Source organism: Balaenoptera ricei, chromosome 16, assembly GCF_028023285.1.
Source record: "Balaenoptera ricei isolate mBalRic1 chromosome 16, mBalRic1.hap2, whole genome shotgun sequence".
Classification (NCBI taxonomy): domain Eukaryota; kingdom Metazoa; phylum Chordata; class Mammalia; order Artiodactyla; family Balaenopteridae; genus Balaenoptera; species Balaenoptera ricei.
In genome coordinates, this window is record NC_082654.1 from 70,334,902 (window position 1) to 70,349,334 (window position 14,433).

Below are 14,433 nucleotides of genomic sequence, written 5' to 3' on the forward strand. Positions count from 1 at the left end.
TGTTCTATTTCGTGGCCCTTTCCAAGTTACGTCCCCCTTGAGGTTGAGGGTATGCATTTCTCTACAACACCTTCAGCATTTATTGTTTGTTGTTTTCTTGCTGATGGTTATTCTGACAATTGTGATCTGATACCTCTTTGTGGTTGAATTCGCACGTGCCTCATAATCCTTTGAAATTGAGCTTGAAGGCAAGTCCTATTTATTTTTCAAGCTGTGATTAACCCTTAGTTCTTCAAAGTGTTCTCTTAAAGTATGTGTCACATTTTGAAATGTTTTGGCCATTACCTCCCTCAAGACATTTTGAGGGCAGGTTTCATTTACAGTCCTGCATTACTTCTTCCTATGAAATGACCATTAGCACAGGCTTTAAAGCTGCTTTTGCAGGTAACTGCCATAGGGTGGCAGCCTTTCTATGTTCCCCACCCTTGTAACTAGGGGAAAGCCCTTGCGGCCTGTGGTGTTTCTCGGTTATAAATTAGAGTGGAGTGTGCCTGGACAAACCCACACAAGCTGATGTCTCTTTACTTTTGTTGGATTTTTAAATTTAATTTTTATTTTTTATTAGAGTAATTTTCCACTGTGTATGTGGACCACTTCTACTTTGTGCATTCCTCGGTTGATGGACATTTTCATTGCTTCCAATTGTTGGCTATGGTAAATATTGTTGGAGTGCATGATTGCCAACCTGTGACTTTTTGATTCTCATTTTCTCAGGTGATAGGCCCAGCAGTGGGTGTGATTCATTGACTGGTAGCACTGTGTTTCCCTTTTCAAAGCACCTACTTTGTGTTTTCATTAGTGGCTCTTACCACGTCCCCCTTAGAATCGAGGGTACGCATTTCTCCACAATCGCTTCAGCATTTATTGTTTGCAGCATTTATGCTAATGGCCCTACTGGCTGCTGTGAGCTGATAGGGTTTTGTAATTTGGGTTTGCATGTCTTTGAAAATTCGTAGAACTCATCATTTTTCTCCGCCGTTTTCTGTTAAAAAAAAGGAAACAATTGGGAGTACAATATAACTCTTGCTATTGTCTTCTTGGTAGGTTGCCCTCTTTTGAATTTTTTGGTCGATTTTCCACCTCAGACTTTTTTAGAGAGCAGGTGTCATTTCCCGAACTGCAAGTTTGGTGAATATTTAGTGACCTTTAGCAATGGGTTTAAAGCTGATGTTGTGGGAGGTGGCCTCAAGCAGGCAGCATTTCTCCATACACAAATCTGGGTACTAGGGCAGCAGAGTCTTTCTGGAAGTCGTGTTCCTAGGTTGTAAATTACACTGGAATATGCATGCAGAAACCCCCATTAGTTTATGTCTCATTATTTCTTCTTGGTTTTAATTTTTTTTTTTAATTGGGGTAAAGCTTAGAATATTGTCTGTCCTAGGTGTACACAATCTGGTTCATTTGTACCTTATATATGTCTATTCAAGTACAGATCCTCTTCCCATGTAAAATGTTACAGAGAGTTCCGCAGACCTCCCTTGCTATATGGTCGGTCTTTTTGAGATATGTATAAAATATGTGTTTGTATACATATAGTAACACTAATCTTAATTTATCCATTCCCCCCACCTTTCCTTTTAGATGAGCATAGTTTGTTTTCTAAGTCTGTGAGTGTCTTTCTCTGTGGAAATATGTTCATTTGTGTCAGTTATTAGATAACGCCTAAAAGTGATATCATAGAATATAGGTCTTTTGCTTTCCGACTTACCTCATGTTTCGTGATTATTTCCAGACTCATTTGTGGTGCCTCAGAGAGCAATGCTTCATTGTCTTCCATGGCTAATATTCCATTGTGTACATGGACCACTTCTTCTTTATCCATTCACCTGTTGTTGGACATTTTGATTGCTTCACTGTCTTGGCTATTGTGAATAAGGCTGCACTGCAGCTTTTGCGGCCTGTGTCTTCTCGATTCTTGTCTTCTCAGGTGAGACGTCCAATGATGCGCCTGCTGGATTGAATGGTGCCTCCATTTTTACTTTTAAACACAGCTCCTTTCTTTTCTCATTATTGGCTGTTACCCCTTTACGTCTCACCAGCAGGTAGAGGGTACACAGTTCTCTGAAACCCCTTCAGCATTTATTGTTTGTAGACTTTTTGCTGATGGTCAGTCGACTGCTGTCAGTTGAAACTTTTTCTGGATTAGACTGCATGCGTCTAACACTCCCTGAGGTTGAGCTTTTATCCATTTTCCTTTTTTTTTAAAAGAGTGTGAGTAAAACTTAACTCTTCATAATCTCTTCTTGAAACATTTGCCTGTTTTGAATTGTTTTGTCCATTCCCTACTTCAGCACCAATTTTTAGGGCAAGTGTCCTTTACAGCCCTGAGTCCTTGTGAATGTTAAGTGACCATTAGCTGTGAGTTTAAAGCTGCTCTTGCAGGAAACGGCCACAAGTTGGCAGCATTTCTCCTTTACCAAATTTGTTTACTAGGGAAACAGAGCCTTAATGGAAGTGGTGTTCTAGGTTGTATATTAGAATGGAATATGCCAGGAAAAAGCCCTTTAGTTTATGTCTCATTACTTCTTGTTCATATTTGTAATTGACTTTTTATTTTTTATCCCAGCAAATTTGATTACAATGGTTTGTTTGCTCTAGGTGTGCAAGATGTGGTTCTTTCACACATATACGTGTATCTATTCTTCCTCGCATCCTTTTCCCATGTAGGTTATGGCACAATGTTGAGTAGTCTCTCTCCTGGTCTTCCGTACGTCTTTGGTGGTTATATATTTCACATGGTATGTATATCTTTGTTAACCCCAATATGGTAATGTAACCAATCCTCATCCCTTTCTATTTGGTGCACCATAAGTTTTTTTTAATGAATCTGTGATTGCCTTTCCCTGTGGAAATATCTTCATTGGTATCAATTTTTAAGTAACTGCAAAAAGTGATATGATAGGATATGTGTCTTTTGCTTTCTCAATGACTACAGATGGCGTGATTACGTCTAGACTCATCTATGGTGCTGCAAATGGCATTGTTTCATTTTTTTCACTAGCGAATATTCCATCTGTACATGGAGGAGTTCTTCTGTGTCCACCCATCTGTTGGCGGACTTTTTGGTTACTTCCATATCTTGGCTATTGTAATACTGTGCCATGCAGATTTGCCTGCCTGTGTCTTTCCAATTCTCTCTTCTTAGATTATAGGTCGAGGAGTGGGCCTGCTGGATCATATGGTAGCTCAATGTTGACCTTTTTAATGCACCTCCATTCTGTTCTATTTCGTGGCCCTTTCCAAGTTACGTCCCCCTTGAGGTTGAGGGTATGCATTTCTCTACAACACCTTCAGCATTTATTGTTTGTTGTTTTCTTGCTGATGGTTATTCTGACAATTGTGATCTGATACCTCTTTGTGGTTGAATTCGCACGTGCCTCATAATCCTTTGAAATTGAGCTTGAAGGCAAGTCCTATTTATTTTTCAAGCTGTGATTAACCCTTAGTTCTTCAAAGTGTTCTCTTAAAGTATGTGTCACATTTTGAAATGTTTTGGCCATTACCTCCCTCAAGACATTTTGAGGGCAGGTTTCATTTACAGTCCTGCATTACTTCTTCCTATGAAATGACCATTAGCACAGGCTTTAAAGCTGCTTTTGCAGGTAACTGCCATAGGGTGGCAGCCTTTCTATGTTCCCCACCCTTGTAACTAGGGGAAAGCCCTTGCGGCCTGTGGTGTTTCTCGGTTATAAATTAGAGTGGAGTGTGCCTGGACAAACCCACACAAGCTGATGTCTCTTTACTTTTGTTGGATTTTTAAATTTAATTTTTATTTTTTATTAGAGTAATTTTCCACTGTGTATGTGGACCACTTCTACTTTGTGCATTCCTCGGTTGATGGACATTTTCATTGCTTCCAATTGTTGGCTATGGTAAATATTGTTGGAGTGCATGATTGCCAACCTGTGACTTTTTGATTCTCATTTTCTCAGGTGATAGGCCCAGCAGTGGGTGTGATTCATTGACTGGTAGCACTGTGTTTCCCTTTTCAAAGCACCTACTTTGTGTTTTCATTAGTGGCTCTTACCACGTCCCCCTTAGAATCGAGGGTACGCATTTCTCCACAATCGCTTCAGCATTTATTGTTTGCAGCATTTATGCTAATGGCCCTACTGGCTGCTGTGAGCTGATAGGGTTTTGTAATTTGGGTTTGCATGTCTTTGAAAATTCGTAGAACTCATCATTTTTCTCCGCCGTTTTCTGTTAAAAAAAAGGAAACAATTGGGAGTACAATATAACTCTTGCTATTGTCTTCTTGGTAGGTTGCCCTCTTTTGAATTTTTTGGTCGATTTTCCACCTCAGACTTTTTTAGAGAGCAGGTGTCATTTCCCGAACTGCAAGTTTGGTGAATATTTAGTGACCTTTAGCAATGGGTTTAAAGCTGATGTTGTGGGAGGTGGCCTCAAGCAGGCAGCATTTCTCCATACACAAATCTGGGTACTAGGGCAGCAGAGTCTTTCTGGAAGTCGTGTTCCTAGGTTGTAAATTACACTGGAATATGCATGCAGAAACCCCCATTAGTTTATGTCTCATTATTTCTTCTTGGTTTTAATTTTTTTTTTTTAATTGGGGTAAAGCTTAGAATATTGTCTGTCCTAGGTGTACACAATCTGGTTCATTTGTACCTTATATATGTCTATTCAAGTACAGATCCTCTTCCCATGTAAAATGTTACAGAGAGTTCCGCAGACCTCCCTTGCTATATGGTCGGTCTTTTTGAGATATGTATAAAATATGTGTTTGTATACATATAGTAACACTAATCTTAATTTATCCATTCCCCCCACCTTTCCTTTTAGATGAGCATAGTTTGTTTTCTAAGTCTGTGAGTGTCTTTCTCTGTGGAAATATGTTCATTTGTGTCAGTTATTAGATAACGCCTATAAGTGATATCATAGAATATAGGTCTTTTGCTTTCCGACTTACCTCATGTTTCGTGATTATTTCCAGACTCATTTGTGGTGCGTCAGAGAGCAATGGTTCATTGTCTTCCATGGCTAATATTCCATTGTGTACATGGACCACTTCTTCTTTATCCATTCACCTGTTGTTGGACATTTTGATTGCTTCACTGTCTTGGCTATCGTGAATAAGGCTGCACTGCAGCTTTTGCGGCCTGTGTCTTCTCGATTCTTGTCTTCTCAGGTGAGACGTCCAATGATGCGCCTGCTGGATTGAATGGTGCCTCCATTTTTACTTTTAAACACAGCTCCTTTCTTTTCTCATTATTGGCTGTTACCCCTTTACGTCTCACCAGCAGGTAGAGGGTACACAGTTCTCTGAAACCCCTTCAGCATTTATTGTTTGTAGACTTTTTGCTGATGGTCAGTCGACTGCTGTCAGTTGAAACTTTTTCTGGATTAGACTGCATGCGTCTAACACTCCCTGAGGTTGAGCTTTTATCCATTTTCCTTTTTTTTTAAAAGAGTGTGAGTAAAACTTAACTCTTCATAATCTCTTCTTGAAACATTTGCCTGTTTTGAATTGTTTTGTCCATTCCCTACTTCAGCACCAATTTTTAGGGCAAGTGTCCTTTACAGCCCTGAGTCCTTGTGAATGTTAAGTGACCATTAGCTGTGAGTTTAAAGCTGCTCTTGCAGGAAACGGCCACAAGTTGGCAGCATTTCTCCTTTACCAAATTTGTTTACTAGGGAAACAGAGCCTTAATGGAAGTGGTGTTCTAGGTTGTATATTAGAATGGAATATGCCAGGAAAAAGCCCTTTAGTTTATGTCTCATTACTTCTTGTTCATATTTGTAATTGACTTTTTATTTTTTATCCCAGCAAATTTGATTACAATGGTTTGTTTGCTCTAGGTGTGCAAGATGTGGTTCTTTCACACATATACGTGTATCTATTCTTCCTCGCATCCTTTTCCCATGTAGGTTATGGCACAATGTTGAGTAGTCTCTCTCCTGGTCTTCCGTACGTCTTTGGTGGTTATATATTTCACATGGTATGTATATCTTTGTTAACCCCAATATGGTAATGTAACCAATCCTCATCCCTTTCTATTTGGTGCACCATAAGTTTTTTTTAATGAATCTGTGATTGCCTTTCCCTGTGGAAATATCTTCATTGGTATCAATTTTTAAGTAACTGCAAAAAGTGATATGATAGGATATGTGTCTTTTGCTTTCTCAATGACTACAGATGGCGTGATTACGTCTAGACTCATCTATGGTGCTGCAAATGGCATTGTTTCATTTTTTTCACTAGCGAATATTCCATCTGTACATGGAGGAGTTCTTCTGTGTCCACCCATCTGTTGGCGGACTTTTTGGTTACTTCCATATCTTGGCTATTGTAATACTGTGCCATGCAGATTTGCCTGCCTGTGTCTTTCCAATTCTCTCTTCTTAGATTATAGGTCGAGGAGTGGGCCTGCTGGATCATATGGTAGCTCAATGTTGACCTTTTTAATGCACCTCCATTCTGTTCTATTTCGTGGCCCTTTCCAAGTTACGTCCCCCTTGAGGTTGAGGGTATGCATTTCTCTACAACACCTTCAGCATTTATTGTTTGTTGTTTTCTTGCTGATGGTTATTCTGACAATTGTGATCTGATACCTCTTTGTGGTTGAATTCGCACGTGCCTCATAATCCTTTGAAATTGAGCTTGAAGGCAAGTCCTATTTATTTTTCAAGCTGTGATTAACCCTTAGTTCTTCAAAGTGTTCTCTTAAAGTATGTGTCACATTTTGAAATGTTTTGGCCATTACCTCCCTCAAGACATTTTGAGGGCAGGTTTCATTTACAGTCCTGCATTACTTCTTCCTATGAAATGACCATTAGCACAGGCTTTAAAGCTGCTTTTGCAGGTAACTGCCATAGGGTGGCAGCCTTTCTATGTTCCCCACCCTTGTAACTAGGGGAAAGCCCTTGCGGCCTGTGGTGTTTCTCGGTTATAAATTAGAGTGGAGTGTGCCTGGACAAACCCACACAAGCTGATGTCTCTTTACTTTTGTTGGATTTTTAAATTTAATTTTTATTTTTTATTAGAGTAATTTTCCACTGTGTATGTGGACCACTTCTACTTTGTGCATTCCTCGGTTGATGGACATTTTCATTGCTTCCAATTGTTGGCTATGGTAAATATTGTTGGAGTGCATGATTGCCAACCTGTGACTTTTTGATTCTCATTTTCTCAGGTGATAGGCCCAGCAGTGGGTGTGATTCATTGACTGGTAGCACTGTGTTTCCCTTTTCAAAGCACCTACTTTGTGTTTTCATTAGTGGCTCTTACCACGTCCCCCTTAGAATCGAGGGTACGCATTTCTCCACAATCGCTTCAGCATTTATTGTTTGCAGCATTTATGCTAATGGCCCTACTGGCTGCTGTGAGCTGATAGGGTTTTGTAATTTGGGTTTGCATGTCTTTGAAAATTCGTAGAACTCATCATTTTTCTCCGCCGTTTTCTGTTAAAAAAAAGGAAACAATTGGGAGTACAATATAACTCTTGCTATTGTCTTCTTGGTAGGTTGCCCTCTTTTGAATTTTTTGGTCGATTTTCCACCTCAGACTTTTTTAGAGAGCAGGTGTCATTTCCCGAACTGCAAGTTTGGTGAATATTTAGTGACCTTTAGCAATGGGTTTAAAGCTGATGTTGTGGGAGGTGGCCTCAAGCAGGCAGCATTTCTCCATACACAAATCTGGGTACTAGGGCAGCAGAGTCTTTCTGGAAGTCGTGTTCCTAGGTTGTAAATTACACTGGAATATGCATGCAGAAACCCCTATTAGTTTATGTCTCATTATTTCTTCTTGGTTTTAATTTTTTTTTTTAATTGGGGTAAAGCTTAGAATATTGTCTGTCCTAGGTGTACACAATCTGGTTCATTTGTACCTTATATATGTCTATTCAAGTACAGATCCTCTTCCCATGTAAAATGTTACAGAGAGTTCCGCAGACCTCCCTTGCTATATGGTCGGTCTTTTTGAGATATGTATAAAATATGTGTTTGTATACATATAGTAACACTAATCTTAATTTATCCATTCCCCCCACCTTTCCTTTTAGATGAGCATAGTTTGTTTTCTAAGTCTGTGAGTGTCTTTCTCTGTGGAAATATGTTCATTTGTGTCAGTTATTAGATAACGCCTATAAGTGATATCATAGAATATAGGTCTTTTGCTTTCCGACTTACCTCATGTTTCGTGATTATTTCCAGACTCATTTGTGGTGCCTCAGAGAGCAATGCTTCATTGTCTTCCATGGCTAATATTCCATTGTGTACATGGACCACTTCTTTATCCATTCACCTGTTGTTGGACATTTTGATTGCTTCACTGTCTTGGCTATTGTGAATAAGGCTGCACTGCAGCTTTTGCGGCCTGTGTCTTCTCGATTCTTGTCTTCTCAGGTGAGAAGTCCAATGATGCGCCTGCTGGATTGAATGGTACCTCCATTTTTACTTTTAAACACAGCTTCTTTCTTTTCTCATTATTGGCTGTTACCCCTTTACATCTCACCAGCAGATAGAGGGTACACAGTTCTCTGAAACCCCTTCAGCATTTATTGTTTGTAGACTTTTTGCTGATGGTCAGTCGACTGGTGTAAGTTGAAACTTTTTGTAGATTAGATTGCATGCGTCTAACACTCCCTGAGGTTGAGCTTTTATTCATTTTACTTTTTTTTTTAAAAAGTGTGTGAGTAAAACTTAACTCTTCATAATCTCTTCTTGAAACATTTGCCAGTTTTGAATTGTTTTGTCCATTCCCTACTTCAGCACCAATTTTTAGACCAAGTGTCCTTTACAGCCCTGAGTCCTTGTGAATGTTAAGTGACCATTAGCTGTGAGTTTAAAGCTGCTCTTGCAGGAAACGGCCACAAGGCTGCAGCATTTCTCCTTTACCAAATTTGTTTACTAGGGAAACAGAGCCTTAATGGAAGTGGTGTTCTAGGTTGTATATTAGAATGGAATATGCCAGGAAAAAGCCCTTTAGTTTATGTCTCATTACTTCTTGTTCATATTTGTAATTGACTTTTTATTTTTTATCCCAGCAAATTTGATTACAATGGTTTGTTTGCTCTAGGTGTGCAAGATGTGGTTCTTTCACACATATACGTGTATCTATTCTTCCTCGCATCCTTTTCCCATGTAGGTTATGGCACAATGTTGAGTAGTCTCTCTCCTGGTCTTCCGTACGTCTTTGGTGGTTATATATTTCACATGGTATGTATATCTTTGTTAACCCCAATATGGTAATGTAACCAATCCTCATCCCTTTCTATTTGGTGCACCATAAGTTTTTTTTAATGAATCTGTGATTGCCTTTCCCTGTGGAAATATCTTCATTGGTATCAATTTTTAAGTAACTGCAAAAAGTGATATGATAGGATATGTGTCTTTTGCTTTCTCAATGACTACAGATGGCGTGATTACGTCTAGACTCATCTATGGTGCTGCAAATGGCATTGTTTCATTTTTTTCACTAGCGAATATTCCATCTGTACATGGAGGAGTTCTTCTGTGTCCACCCATCTGTTGGCGGACTTTTTGGTTACTTCCATATCTTGGCTATTGTAATACTGTGCCATGCAGATTTGCCTGCCTGTGTCTTTCCAATTCTCTCTTCTTAGATTATAGGTCGAGGAGTGGGCCTGCTGGATCATATGGTAGCTCAATGTTGACCTTTTTAATGCACCTCCATTCTGTTCTATTTCGTGGCCCTTTCCAAGTTACGTCCCCCTTGAGGTTGAGGGTATGCATTTCTCTACAACACCTTCAGCATTTATTGTTTGTTGTTTTCTTGCTGATGGTTATTCTGACAATTGTGATCTGATACCTCTTTGTGGTTGAATTCGCACGTGCCTCATAATCCTTTGAAATTGAGCTTGAAGGCAAGTCCTATTTATTTTTCAAGCTGTGATTAACCCTTAGTTCTTCAAAGTGTTCTCTTAAAGTATGTGTCACATTTTGAAATGTTTTGGCCATTACCTCCCTCAAGACATTTTGAGGGCAGGTTTCATTTACAGTCCTGCATTACTTCTTCCTATGAAATGACCATTAGCACAGGCTTTAAAGCTGCTTTTGCAGGTAACTGCCATAGGGTGGCAGCCTTTCTATGTTCCCCACCCTTGTAACTAGGGGAAAGCCCTTGCGGCCTGTGGTGTTTCTCGGTTATAAATTAGAGTGGAGTGTGCCTGGACAAACCCACACAAGCTGATGTCTCTTTACTTTTGTAGGATTTTTAAATTTAATTTTTATTTTTTATTAGAGTAATTTTCCACTGTGTATGTGGACCACTTCTACTTTGTGCATTCCTCGGTTGATGGACATTTTCATTGCTTCCAATTGTTGGCTATGGTAAATATTGTTGGAGTGCATGATTGCCAACCTGTGACTTTTTGATTCTCATTTTCTCAGGTGATAGGCCCAGCAGTGGGTGTGATTCATTGACTGGTAGCACTGTGTTTCCCTTTTCAAAGCACCTACTTTGTGTTTTCATTAGTGGCTCTTACCACGTCCCCCTTAGAATCGAGGGTACGCATTTCTCCACAATCGCTTCAGCATTTATTGTTTGCAGCATTTATGCTAATGGCCCTACTGGCTGCTGTGAGCTGATAGGGTTTTGTAATTTGGGTTTGCATGTCTTTGAAAATTCGTAGAACTCATCATTTTTCTCCGCCGTTTTCTGTTAAAAAAAAGGAAACAATTGGGAGTACAATATAACTCTTGCTATTGTCTTCTTGGTAGGTTGCCCTCTTTTGAATTTTTTGGTCGATTTTCCACCTCAGACTTTTTTAGAGAGCAGGTGTCATTTCCCGAACTGCAAGTTTGGTGAATATTTAGTGACCTTTAGCAATGGGTTTAAAGCTGATGTTGTGGGAGGTGGCCTCAAGCAGGCAGCATTTCTCCATACACAAATCTGGGTACTAGGGCAGCAGAGTCTTTCTGGAAGTCGTGTTCCTAGGTTGTAAATTACACTGGAATATGCATGCAGAAACCCCCATTAGTTTATGTCTCATTATTTCTTCTTGGTTTTAATTTTTTTTTAATTGGGGTAAAGCTTAGAATATTGTCTGTCCTAGGTGTACACAATCTGGTTCATTTGTACCTTATATATGTCTATTCAAGTACAGATCCTCTTCCCATGTAAAATGTTACAGAGAGTTCCGCAGACCTCCCTTGCTATATGGTCGGTCTTTTTGAGATATGTATAAAATATGTGTTTGTATACATATAGTAACACTAATCTTAATTTATCCATTCCCCCCACCTTTCCTTTTAGATGAGCATAGTTTGTTTTCTAAGTCTGTGAGTGTCTTTCTCTGTGGAAATATGTTCATTTGTGTCAGTTATTAGATAACGCCTATAAGTGATATCATAGAATATAGGTCTTTTGCTTTCCGACTTACCTCATGTTTCGTGATTATTTCCAGACTCATTTGTGGTGCCTCAGAGAGCAATGCTTCATTGTCTTCCATGGCTAATATTCCATTGTGTACATGGACCACTTCTTTATCCATTCACCTGTTGTTGGACATTTTGATTGCTTCACTGTCTTGGCTATTGTGAATAAGGCTGCACTGCAGCTTTTGCGGCCTGTGTCTTCTCGATTCTTGTCTTCTCAGGTGAGAAGTCCAATGATGCGCCTGCTGGATTGAATGGTACCTCCATTTTTACTTTTAAACACAGCTTCTTTCTTTTCTCATTATTGGCTGTTACCCCTTTACATCTCACCAGCAGATAGAGGGTACACAGTTCTCTGAAACCCCTTCAGCATTTATTGTTTGTAGACATTTTGCTGATGGTCAGTCGACTGGTGTAAGTTGAAACTTTTTGTAGATTAGATTGCATGCGTCTAACACTCCCTGAGGTTGAGCTTTTATTCATTTTACTTTTTTTTTTAAAAAGTGTGTGAGTAAAACTTAACTCTTCATAATCTCTTCTTGAAACATTTGCCAGTTTTGAATTGTTTTGTCCATTCCCTACTTCAGCACCAATTTTTAGACCAAGTGTCCTTTACAGCCCTGAGTCCTTGTGAATGTTAAGTGACCATTAGCTGTGAGTTTAAAGCTGCTCTTGCAGGAAACGGCCACAAGGCTGCAGCATTTCTCCTTTACCAAATTTGTTTACTAGGGAAACAGAGCCTTAATGGAAGTGGTGTTCTAGGTTGTATATTAGAATGGAATATGCCAGGAAAAAGCCCTTTAGTTTATGTCTCATTACTTCTTGTTCATATTTGTAATTGACTTTTTATTTTTTATCCCAGCAAATTTGATTACAATGGTTTGTTTGCTCTAGGTGTGCAAGATGTGGTTCTTTCACACATATACGTGTATCTATTCTTCCTCGCATCCTTTTCCCATGTAGGTTATGGCACAATGTTGAGTAGTCTCTCTCCTGGTCTTCCGTACGTCTTTGGTGGTTATATATTTCACATGGTATGTATATCTTTGTTAACCCCAATATGGTAATGTAACCAATCCTCATCCCTTTCTATTTGGTGAACCATAAGTTTTTTTAATGAATCTGTGATTGCCTTTCCCTGTGGAAATATCTTCATTGGTATCAATTTTTAAGTAACTGCAAAAAGTGATATGATAGGATATGTGTCTTTTGCTTTCTCAATGACTACAGATGGCGTGATTACGTCTAGACTCATCTATGGTGCTGCAAATGGCATTGTTTCATTTTTTTCACTAGCGAATATTCCATCTGTACATGGAGGAGTTCTTCTGTGTCCACCCATCTGTTGGCGGACTTTTTGGTTACTTCCATATCTTGGCTATTGTAATACTGTGCCATGCAGATTTGCCTGCCTGTGTCTTTCCAATTCTCTCTTCTTAGATTATAGGTCGAGGAGTGGGCCTGCTGGATCATATGGTAGCTCAATGTTGACCTTTTTAATGCACCTCCATTCTGTTCTATTTCGTGGCCCTTTCCAAGTTACGTCCCCCTTGAGGTTGAGGGTATGCATTTCTCTACAACACCTTCAGCATTTATTGTTTGTTGTTTTCTTGCTGATGGTTATTCTGACAATTGTGATCTGATACCTCTTTGTGGTTGAATTCGCACGTGCCTCATAATCCTTTGAAATTGAGCTTGAAGGCAAGTCCTATTTATTTTTCAAGCTGTGATTAACCCTTAGTTCTTCAAAGTGTTCTCTTAAAGTATGTGTCACATTTTGAAATGTTTTGGCCATTACCTCCCTCAAGACATTTTGAGGGCAGGTTTCATTTACAGTCCTGCATTACTTCTTCCTATGAAATGACCATTAGCACAGGCTTTAAAGCTGCTTTTGCAGGTAACTGCCATAGGGTGGCAGCCTTTCTATGTTCCCCACCCTTGTAACTAGGGGAAAGCCCTTGCGGCCTGTGGTGTTTCTCGGTTATAAATTAGAGTGGAGTGTGCCTGGACAAACCCACACAAGCTGATGTCTCTTTACTTTTGTTGGATTTTTAAATTTAATTTTTATTTTTTATTAGAGTAATTTTCCACTGTGTATGTGGACCACTTCTACTTTGTGCATTCCTCGGTTGATGGACATTTTCATTGCTTCCAATTGTTGGCTATGGTAAATATTGTTGGAGTGCATGATTGCCAACCTGTGACTTTTTGATTCTCATTTTCTCAGGTGATAGGCCCAGCAGTGGGTGTGATTCATTGACTGGTAGCACTGTGTTTCCCTTTTCAAAGCACCTACTTTGTGTTTTCATTAGTGGCTCTTACCACGTCCCCCTTAGAATCGAGGGTACGCATTTCTCCACAATCGCTTCAGCATTTATTGTTTGCAGCATTTATGCTAATGGCCCTACTGGCTGCTGTGAGCTGATAGGGTTTTGTAATTTGGGTTTGCATGTCTTTGAAAATTCGTAGAACTCATCATTTTTCTCCGCCGTTTTCTGTTAAAAAAAAGGAAACAATTGGGAGTACAATATAACTCTTGCTATTGTCTTCTTGGTAGGTTGCCCTCTTTTGAATTTTTTGGTCGATTTTCCACCTCAGACTTTTTTAGAGAGCAGGTGTCATTTCCCGAACTGCAAGTTTGGTGAATATTTAGTGACCTTTAGCAATGGGTTTAAAGCTGATGTTGTGGGAGGTGGCCTCAAGCAGGCAGCATTTCTCCATACACAAATCTGGGTACTAGGGCAGCAGAGTCTTTCTGGAAGTCGTGTTCCTAGGTTGTAAATTACACTGGAATATGCATGCAGAAACCCCCATTAGTTTATGTCTCATTATTTCTTCTTGGTTTTAATTTTTTTTTTAATTGGGGTAAAGCTTAGAATATTGTCTGTCCTAGGTGTACACAATCTGGTTCATTTGTACCTTATATATGTCTATTCAAGTACAGATCCTCTTCCCATGTAAAATGTTACAGAGAGTTCCGCAGACCTCCCTTGCTATATGGTCGGTCTTTTTGAGATATGTATAAAATATGTGTTTGTATACATATAGTAACACTAATCTTAATTTATCCATTCCCCC